Here is a 12082-nt window from a genome sequence, read left to right as displayed (position 1 = left end):
GGAATAGTTTGGGTTTTAATGTGGTTTGATTTTGTACTTTTCATCTGGCCTGCTCTAATCACTTCTGTCACCAGCCTTTATTCAGTTCACCTGCCAGCATTCTTTTGTCTTGCTCTCACTCCCCTTCACCAGTCACCATCCAATCAGCTTCAGTTTAGTTGCAGCCATTTTGTCTCCCCCGATCAGCTCCACCCATTCTTGTAATTAATCAAATAACAAACAAAACACATAACCAAACCCAAATCATGACAATTACTTGTTTAATATTTTGCCAAACGTTAGCATTTCCTTCTTGAGGGCAAAAAGCAAGGATGAAAATCGTCACTTGCGAATATACCTCAAACTGCCTGTTACCTCACATAAATCCCCAGTTTGTTCTCAGCGTTTTAAAACTGAATTCCTTCTTATATGTAGAATGCAGTGAGTCACTAACAAAGCACACATTCTCCAACTGACTGTTTAGACCCCAATTAAACTGGAAATAAATTAATAATTTGTTGTTCCTTTATATATATATATATATATATATATATATATATATATATATATATATATATATATATATATATATATATATATTAGGGCTGGGCAAGTTAACGCGTTAATTTCGCGTTATTCATTAGACTATTAACGGCGATATTTATTTTATCGCGCATTAACGCATGTTGCTCACATGCTTTCAGTCAGTGTCAGTCAGCACGCGTGCTGACTGCAGCGCGCTGTCACGGCAGCACTCTCCCGCTCCCCCTCCCCTCTCGTACATGGCTCAGCGGCGCCAGCCAATCAGCACGCAGGCTCAGCCTGGCCCGCCCACTCAGCTCTCACACAAACAGCTGAGAGAGACCGCAGCAGCGAAAAAACATGAACAGGGGAAGTAGCACCGTTTGGCTTTATTTTAATACCGTAAATGAAATCAAGCTGTATGTTTTGTAAAAAGCCGGTTAATTTCAGTGGAAACACAACAAATGTATCTAAGCACGTGAAAAAACATGAAAACGTCGAGCCACAGAAACGGACAGAGGAGACGAAACTTCTGTCATTGCCCCGACAGACCCACAGACGTCTCTGACTGAGGCGTTTCAGTCCTCCATGGAACATCCAGGTAGATCAGTGTTCATCTTCAGCAGCAGTTCATGTTAACTTTCAAAGTAGATATTATCTATCATATGTTACTGGAGCCCACACATAACATGTAATTAAGACCTTGAAAGAACCCAGTACATATATTAAAAAGTGTTATTTAAGATAAGATAACATTAGCTAATCCTTTTTTTATCCCACGACGGGGAAATTTATAGGATTAAAGCAACAGGCAGGTGCACACAACGCAGACAAAATTACATAAGGATTGAAATATATAAGAGTGGATTAGCGAAAAAACACTGAACATAACATTATTATTATTATTATTATTATTATTATTATTATTTAATTGTAATAATAAAACAAAAACCACAAAACCCAAAAGGTCAACAGTTTCATGATACATCAAGCTTAGGGACTGGCTAATATACAGCAGGTCAAAAAAGGCCATATTTTAGCTGCAGTGCTTGCTGTTCTCTTATGAAGAAAAGATCAACTAGTGCACTAAATTCAATAGATGGGTTGAAAATATCCAGTATAAAATAAGATAAGTGCTACAAATGTTACAACACTTTTGTTCATATGGCAGCAGAACATTAAAATAAAAGTGCTCTTTACACTACTTTTGAATTCATTCTTGGAGTTTGCGCATACAATGCGATTAATCATGATTAATCGGGCAAATTATGCGATTAATCGCGATTAAAAATTGTAATCGTTGCCCAGCCCTAATAAATATACATACATATATATATATATATATATATACATACATACATACATACATACATACATACATATATATATATACATACATATATATATATATATATATATATATATATATATATATATATATATATATATATATATATATACATACATACATACATACATACATACATATATACATATATATATATATATATATACATACATACATACATACAGACAGACAGACAGACAGACAGACAGACAGACAGACAGACAGACAGACAGACAGACAGACAGACAGACAGACAGACAGATAGATAGATAGATAGATAGATAGATAGATAGATAGATAGATAGATAGATAGATAGATAGATAGATAGATAGATAGATATACATAATCTGTAATTCAAACCTGACAGGTTCAATCTAGTGTGTTTTTTCCACATTTTAAAATAACAATGTGTAAAATTTTTGGTTGCAGTCTGTTAGACGTTAGTTATTTGTTTGTAGCTCTTGAACATAGCATCAAAGAACTGTGTTTTGCATTTTTAAACGTGCAGTACTTTACACACCAATATTTTTCTATGACTTGGGCACACCTTGTTGTTCATTACAACGTCATGCCCCTACACCTGTTTCTCTAGGTGTGGAGGAAAAGTCTGAATATTCTGCTAATTAGCCTCCATACAAAGTGTGTTCCCCACACACCTTCCGTTTTTACACTTGAATAAAGTTTGGTCTTTAACATTGTTGTATTACCTGCTTTAGCTGTGTTGTCTTGAAATCATTGTAATATAAGAATTGTTTGCTCAATAGTGTTGTGTCATTTGTTATATATTACTTAAATTAAAATGTGGCATATCTCTAAGATGTGAAGGAAAGTAACTGAGGACAGTTTCTGACATACAGGATTACTATGGTCCAACAATTTTATGATTTGTTGCATCAGCCAAACTGATAAAGTGCTAAGTGCAGTTATTTCAGACTAAAGTCAGAACATACCATGCTTTTAATCAAAAATCACTGGCTTGGGCATTATGGCAAAAAAGGTATTTTGATGCAGATACTTATAATATTTGAGTAATTATAACACTAAACTGGCAGGTCTTTCAGGAGGTTGCATAGAAGAAAAACAACCTTTTGAAATAAAAGCCCACATAATGCTTAAACCAAATCTATATCTTAGATGATGAGTTAGTGGCATGTATTTTAAAGGGTCAATTACACTCATATCGTTTTTTTTATGTTAAATGGACAGAAGCATCCACCCATGGTAGCTACCAGGCTTGGCATCCCTATTCCCAATTCCATGCAAGAGGAGATAATACTCAGTACTGAGATCATGACTCTAGTCTGGACATAAAAGCAAGAAACTAGTCTGAAAAGATTTAAATTTTTGTTTGTTTCTTTGGTTTGTTCTACAAGATCTATATCAGGATAGAATAATCCAATCCTTGTTTGCCTTGTCAATTTGTTTCCTAATTTGTTTTCTTTGTCACTTTACAAAACAACAGCCCATGTTTATTCATATCCAGGTAAAATTTCAGGCAGTACTGAACCTTTTTGTTATTAAAGTGTTTTAAATGTTATAAATGAGACACCGCACCAACTACAAACTCGTTTATATCTCTGATTCACACAAGGTCAAACTACGCCCACCCCCGTAGATTACTCTGCCGGTGCTCCAGACCTCAAGCCCCCTCTTTCTGTGTAACTGTTCACATGTCTCCCTCTCTGACTCTGCAGTCTTCTCAAACTGCTCTCTTTATTTCCACCCTGACTCATTTTCTTCAGCCCCAGCACATCCCTGGTGACAGCACCCGATTGACATTAATGATGCCACAGAATAGAAAGGTTAATTAAGACCAAATGCTCCCATCCCATTCTTTAACGCCATCTGCTCAGCAAAACTAATCAGTACTCTAAACTGAGGTTAAAAAGAGAAGGTGGCTAAGTGTGAACATTTGTTATTAATTTGGTTCTATGGTCTTACCTGGTCTTTTGTATTAAAACACTGGATATATTTTTGAAACATGCAGTGATTCTTCCTTTATTTTTTAACATGATCAAATGTATACAAACTTTTTTTTTCCCATAAATGTATTTTGTATGGTTAAATATCATGGCAGGTATAAGAACAATATTAATGAAATATGATTAAAAATGCACTTACATATCATTTTACGCCTCTGTACAGGATACTTAACTGTGTAATTACAATACTTTCTGACATAAGCACAAAATTGGACAAACAGTAACAGTAACAATTATCTTAAATGTATATAGCCATGTTATATGCCTATACTAAAAAGACCAAATTAAAGTGGATTATGATAAAATAAGCCTACATACTCCAAGCATCCATCCAGATAGTGTTTTGATAGTCTTTTTGAGCTTAAAAATAACCATCTCATTGGTCACGATGAGCAGATATAAACAGACGTGACGGCATCTACCGGCAGTACCGCAGAACTATCAGAACTAACAAATCAGTACTAAATAATGCTGAACCGAGCCTGAGCGCTCTGAAATGCCTAACGGTAAAGCGGCACGAAAAGTGTAAAACGCTAAAATAATAACTAATACAGGACATGATAATCTTTCATAAAAACTTTGTATGCAACCAGAGGGAGTTAGACATATAAATAAAAAAAAAATCAAATAACGTGACTATGCACCTTTTATATGCTCTTCAGCAGCAGTTTTCAATGTCCAGTCTCCTGTACAGATTGAACGACTAGTCATCCAAACCCATTTTACACCTTATTTTTAGAGCATGGGAAAAGGGTACAACAATCATAAGTCAACACTGTTTTTGTACGGTTTTGTTCCACATACAACTAACTGAGATTGCAAAGAATGCATGTAAGGAGCCAATTTATCAACAAACCGTATCAAAAGAGAAAGGAGGAAAGCTAGCATTAGCGTGATCCCCTTTTGAGAACATCTTCCTTTGCAAAGATCTTCAGTAGAGCAAGATACACATTTACTGAATACATCATCTGCTTTCTCAACCCTTTCAGAAGAGTGTATGGAAAATATTGACACAATATTGACTGCTGTGGGTTAGTTAAAGGTTTGTATTGCAGAGGAGTTGGTTGGCACTGATGCCTTGTAGCATAAAGGTCTTGGGATAAAATCTGGGCCTAGTGTTTCTGAAAGGAGTTTGCATGTTTTCCTTATCAAAACATAGTTCTGCTCAGTGTATTGCTTCCTTCCACAGTTCCAAAATATGACTGTGAGGTTAACTGGCAGCTCTAAATTGCCCTTAGGAAGAAATGTGTGCGTATGATCCTGTGTTTCTGTGTTGTCCTGAGATGGAATAGCAACCTGTCCAGGGTGTACCAGAAATCTTACTCAATGACTGCTGAAGGCAGGTCACCAGATCCTCTGCTGCCCTACATGGATAAGCAGGTACAGACTACTGAGTTAGGTACTTGTGATGGCCACACCTGCAGCCACACAGTCGGTAACCTCACAAACCACTTTTTCACTTTAAGTTTCACATACATACACTGCAGTAGAAATGCATTGATTCGTTTACTTTTAGTGTGACAATATTGAAGGACATTAGTTTCAATTCAAGCGTGCACATTTGGTTAACTTTTGTATATTTAATTTTGTCACATACTTAACATCTGTTTGTGCTTTATTTTTTGGTGTTGTGGGGAGGGCCTTCAACTGGGCTGAAGCAAAGGACTCTGGCTGGCACACTCCAATCCCTGATTGACTTACTGATTGGGTGGTACCATCTGGAGTTCCACTAGAGGGGAGAAGACCATCGAGTCCTCATTCTAATTCTGTTGCATAGTCTTTCTTTTGCTTTTGTGATTTGTTTATTTTGTTAATTTTGTTTAGTTATTAGTCATTTAAGTTTAATCCTTAAACTAACTGTGTTTAGTTATCTTTGTTCTTGTGTAGATGTTCCCTTTCCCTCTTCCTCAGTGTGTCAGTCTGGTCTGATCAGCCAGTATTTAGGCCCCTTTGTTTGTTGTATGTCAGGTCAGTTTGTTTGTTTGAGCAGTTAGTTTGAGGTTTTTGTTGTGTTTAACCTTGATATTTTTGGCTTGAGTTAGCTTCTTCATTTGACCTCTTTTAAGGGCCCTAAAATTATTGTTTGGAATTTTTGTTACTTTGGGGAAATAAAACCCAGTTTTTAAAAATTACCACTCTGTCCTCATGCTTGACCGGCTCGGTCCCTCAGTACTGTAAAACCGATTTTAATTTACCAAAGCAACTGTTACTTCCCTTTAATACAAAATATGTATGCCATACCTTTTTATTACAAATATACAGACAACTGACAGGTAGATTTTAAAAGCTTTACAAATATATTAAATTTGTTTCTATTGAAATGTTGAAATGTATACTCCAGTGACATTAAAAAAAACTTTATTTAAGTTCAAGAATACATTAATTTTGTGCAAATTGACAAAACAAACAAAGTTTGGGGAATTTGGGGAAAAAATAACTGTAAAGGCCTTCATGTTCTGCACTGTTCCCACTAGGTTGCTACACATGCTGACTGTCTCTATATATTTGCAAGCTTTACATTAGCTACTTTGATATTATAATGTTTTTTAAGTTAAATTTATTTATTCCGTTTATACTTGTGTGGTACTTTATTTGTTAAGGCATGTCAAGCAGGTTAAGCAAGTCAAATTTAAATTTCTTATAATATTACAGTGTCCATTACCCTTTACTGTCCAAAATTCAAATATCAAAAACAAAAAACTTCCAAGTTGTAAATTAATTAATTAAGACGTGCTTGCTTATCCGTACCCTTGATTTGTTTTAGATTTACTTGGACAGAGTTCTTTAAACATTAAGTTTGAGAACCCCTAATTCCTGTATGTTCTGTGTGTTTAGCATATTTACTCTAACTAAAGTGAATTTAATATTTTAGGAACTTATCTACCCTCTGTGTAGTAAGGAATTTTTAATATGTAATGAAACAAGAGAGAATTTGAACAAGTTGTTGACGCTTTGTTGCATATTAGCCAGATTACTTAAGCAGTCCAAAGAAGGAAGCCTAGTGCAAAACCCTGGCAAGCTAGGCTACAACTTTGTTGCAGTAAAATACATAAACAAAGTGATAAACAATTAAATGTGGAGACTGGAGGGGATTTCAAACTTGTTTTATCTTTGCCTTCATTTTCTCTCCGTCTTTATCTCCACTGAGATTCTCTGCTTTGATCTCTGAACCTGTAAAATTCACACACTGAGGCACACTTGACAGTAAAAGGATAGTGTTGTGGAAAGGAAAAGTGAGGGGGTGAGTGGAGGATTAGATATGCAGAACATGGACGTCAAGGGCAGAGAAGGCAGATACAGCTGGAGGCAGCCTATCTGGATATGGGTGGCTTTGGAGCTGCTGCTGAACTAAACAACCATGTTCGAAATGATGAAACGATAGTGTGAACACTTGTTAATGCATCAGGAACAATTCTAATTTAAAGTGCATCACAGTTACACTGTACATTATAGAAATCCTCCTTCCGTTGTCTGTATGGAAAAACATAGACTTTAATAAGTAAGTAGATATACAGGTAAAGTTTATTGATAGTGCGCCTTTCACAGACATAAAATCACAAAGCAGTGTACAAAATAACATACATTTATGTTAATCATAGTATACAAAACAATATAAAATATTAAATCATAAAATCAAAGCCTGGTAGAACAAAATGTTTTCAAACTGGTTATTTAAAATTTTTAAAGAATCACCAAAGTGAATATGCAGATGGAAACTGTGCCACAGTGTAGGAACCACAGGCTTAAAGTCCCGCCATCCATTGTTTTTAACTTTGTATTGTACTTTAGAGCTCACAAACTCCTTCAAATATACTCTAGTAGCAAATATATATTTGTACATAAGTTACTCATGCACTTAGTTAAATTATATGTTCAGTTTAGTCGTCTGAATTACTTTGTCATTGAGGTGTTGAGAGATTTGTTTTTGAGCACATTGAGGAAAATTGAGGAAAATCACTTTCCAATGAGAAAATTACACTGATCAAAGCACTGCAATAGATTTTTGACCGAGATGCATTTTCTTAATGATCACACATTGTAAACTTTATAACCTTAAACAAGCTGGAACCACTTTGCATCTATCCTTACATTCATTTTCTTTACCCTTAAAATACTTGCGGGGTCCAGCCCTACCGCTAGTGACGATGCCACTGACATGTTGTAATCTTCTGTTCCCCCTGCAGGGCTCGATAACAATCCAAATCCTTCACAAGTTTCTTGGGGTTAAGGATGACCGCCTCCATCTTATGTTTTTGTTCCCAATAAAGAGGGTAAAGGATGGTACCTGCTTCTGCTGCAAGCTCCTTTTACAACTGGTGACCTTTCTCTGCCTGCTCCAGTATTTGCTGAGCTTGTCCTGGAAGTTCTGTCTGACATAACGGTGGGGTGGTAAAATAATAATGGGGTATACAGGAGGATTCAAAATTAGTGATGATAGAGATTTAAATACTGTGTCAAGAAACTGCAGTAAATTTGCTTTTAGTTGTGCAAGGATAAGTTCCAATGTGGTACGTATGTAAGACTACTTATTTCTCACACTTCTACTGCTGCTATTCCTTATATTTCCTCTACAGTGATGCTTCATATTTAGTAAAATGACTGCAGTAAATGTAATTTACTAGTGCAAACAGTTAGTTTCTTATGATGCGGTATTGTCAGGGCACTTTCAATTATCTTTCAAATTACTATTCTCTTTTTTAGTTGAATAAAGACATTACATTGTTTATTATAAAGGGAAAATTTATAAATTACAAATCCCAAATTCATCAAAAACATACGTTGCTGCATTTATGACTCTTGCCAACCTAACCTAGCTTCTATCAAATACCAACATGAACTGGGAAGCAGCACAAGCTGCTGCTGGGTGAAAAGGAGAGGAATGTTGCATGAGCTCAATTCCATCTAAAAATTACAATTTTTGTAAAGGCAGATTTAAACTAGGCAACAGGATGGTTGGAAAAGATAGGTCCATCCATCCATCCATTGTCTTCCGCTTATCCGGGGCCGGGTCACGAGGGTAGCAGCTTCAGTAGGGAGGCCCAGACGTCCCTCTCCCCAGCCACTTGGGCCAGCTCCTCCGGGGGAATCCCAAGGCGTTCCCAGGCCAGCCGAGAGACATAGTCCCTCCAGCGTGTCCTGGGTCTCCCTCTGGGTCTCCTCTCAGTGGGACATGCCCGGAACACCTCACCAGGGTGGCGTCCAAAAGTAGCGGCTCTACTCTGAGTACCCCCCGGATGACTGAGCTCCTCACCCTATCTCTAAGGGAGAGCCCAGACACACTACGGAGAAAACTCATTTCTGCCGCTTGTATCCGGGATCTCCTTCTTTTGGTCATGACCCAAAGCTCATGACCATAGATGAGGGTAGGAATGTAGATCGACCGGAAAAAGGCTCAGCTCTCGAAAAGATAGGTTAGCTACATATAATGGAGTTTATGTGGTTTACAAAAAACACAGAAATACAACCATGCTTGCCTTCCTGATGGAATTTCAGTGAAAAAAACTAAGGTAATCAATTAGAAAGCCTAAAACCATAAAGATATTGTAAATTACATGCATTCATGATTTTTACCAGAAGCTTGACTATAATTACACTACCTAGCCTACTTTACATCTGGTCAGTTCTCAAGAGGGTCTTGGTAGGTGGATCTCTGCTTGCAGTAGTTGTATGCTGAGGCTCCCAGAATAGTCAGACTTTTGCCTGAAACTTCCTCCTGCATTCTTTGCCCCCCCGGCATCCAGATCTCCACAACTCATATATTAATCTCAGTGGCATCCAATCGTTCTCTTGAGCTTCTTAAATGGTCTGTGCAGCCCTTAGACCGGCTTCTGGGTCAACCTAAAGATAGAAGGTCTCCAGGATCAACCATCCCCCTACCCCCCATTTTTAGTAAAAGAAATATATTTTCACTAAAGAATGTGATATTTTATCATTCTGTCTCACTGCATCCACATTTATGCAATGGACTAAAGGAGGGTTTGTTATTTCCCTCGTCTTTTAGTAAAGGTTGCATGTGAAAGACACGTATTGTCATTTCAGCTGGTTGGCTGTTGGCAGTAACTGAGGCATACAGTATAACTAGAAAATCCATTGAGCATGCTGTGCTAGAGAATGCCGCAATGATCACCACTGAGAAGCATCATTGCTTGCCTATTCTGTCGTGCTTTTACATTGTTTCCTTTCCTTTCTTTCTTATTGCCAAGGGATTAAGTGATGCCTCATACCCCATGCCAAGGCCTTTCTCAAAACAAACCATTCATAAGCAGAAAAAGCAATCAGGCAAAAGCAGTTAGCACACAAAAAGAAGTGAATGCTTGTGTATTGACTGTGAAAAGACATTTTAAGACTCTGTGTGCTTGTTAGAGCAATCCAGGACATGAATATTCATTTACCCAAATTTTCCTGTGGGTTTTAATTTTTCACATTATGTTTGTGTTTGGCAGACAATAGGAAAAGCACGTCTTCCAGAATCTCCTTCGCTTTCTTTTGCATTCTATATGATTCTATCATCGTTTAGTAGTAAACAAAGAGTAATATTTTCAGAGTCCTCTGCTGTAAAGTCAAATGTTTCTAATTCTATTGTTGTTTTGACTATTCATTTCAAGCTCCGAAATCAAGCATGAAAATGTATGCACTACCCCAGTTGGGAGACAAAACTCTTTCAGAATGCCAGTTAGTTTTAATGAATGATGATGTTTTGTACACACATTATTGCTAAACTCATTCATGCTTCCTTGAGTACAGTCCTCTGATGACTACCTCACAAGTCCTTTGGGGGGTGTATCATTTAAACATTTTATTTTTGGTAATAATTGCCTCCCTCTTCCTGAACAGAATTTTAGTTTAGTGCATTAATTTATTTACTGTTTTGTAGGTTTAGGAAACGCATGCAACAGTCATGATGGAAAATTACTTGTTCCATCATGCTTCAATTGGTTGGGATGTGGATAGTGTTCTTGTTTGCTGGAGATTTGATGATTCTAAGAAGACCCTCTACTCTGCAAAGCTCTGGCAGTGAGCTGTGGATATATCCCCCCCCCCCCCCCTTCCTTAACATTCTCCTCACTTTTTGGTGACAATTTGATGTTGGATCTTCTTCCTGACTTGACACACTTCAAGTTGTTCTTAGATTTGTGATTATTGTTCTGACTGTAGATATATTTGTCTTAATTTCTTCTGGAGGTTTATATATAGTCATATTTAATAAACTAGAAATAGCAAATAATATTTATATATCCACAATAATCAGTGGAAAAAGCTTCCATGGCATTTAGGCAATGAAATGTTTCTCATAATGGATTTTTCCAGGTTTTACTGCTATCTTGATGATTTATGTTTGGTGATATACTATGTAACGGTAAAATAAATGTAATTTAAAATATTCACCACTCCTGCAGTGAGGTGAATATTTTGCTCAGAGGCCAAAACAGCTGTCATTTACAGAATAAGCAACAGAACTCTGACCTAAATTAAGTAGCGCTAACACAGATAGGCCCCATTTACACTACCCTTGTTAAACCGATCCGAGCCGAGACCAGTCCGAGCTTGGATCAGTTAACCAAGCTGTGCCTCGTTCTCACGACCGTTTACACATCACGCTATCCCGGTTCGTTGGTTGCTCCTCGCCTCCTAGTGACGATCTGCGGTACTGCTGCTCTCTGGGATTGAAGGCGGGACCAAGCAAATCAAAACAGCGGCGCCCGTAACATTCAGGATTTTATGCTTGAGTATTATTATGATATTTCGGTGTTTGCGGAGAGTCAGGGGAAGAAGGCAACCATTGGTTTTGGGAAGTGGATGAGACAAACAAACTTCTACTCCGGGTTTACATGCGTAGGAAACAACAGACGCTGAGGTTCATCACGCTGCTAAGCAGAATCATGACTGGAAGTTTTGTGGCACGGTAAGGAAGCTAGTAGTATTATATCTGAAATTTGTTTGAATGGAGTGTGAATCGGGACGTGCAGCCAGACACGCCGGAAAAAACGCGGACAGTCAGCTGACTGTAAGGGGATGACGCAGTCTGCTCATGCGCTTTTTGTTATCAGATAACCGGGACAGAAAAAACCAGGCCGAGACCACACCTGGAACTGGTCTGCATTTAGCGCGGTCCGGTTATGTCTAGCTCGGGTCCATTCAGTCTGCTTACTTTTCACACTCCCGAGTTATCTCTGTTACCGAGCTCGGACTGTTCGCGGCTCGGTTAAAAAAGGGTAGTGTAAACGGGGTTTAGGTTCTGAGCCTGAAAAC

Source organism: Fundulus heteroclitus, chromosome 2 (assembly GCF_011125445.2).
Source record: "Fundulus heteroclitus isolate FHET01 chromosome 2, MU-UCD_Fhet_4.1, whole genome shotgun sequence".
Taxonomy (NCBI): domain Eukaryota; kingdom Metazoa; phylum Chordata; class Actinopteri; order Cyprinodontiformes; family Fundulidae; genus Fundulus; species Fundulus heteroclitus.
The sequence above is the reverse complement of the archived record's forward strand: the minus strand, read 5'-3'. Positions refer to the sequence as shown.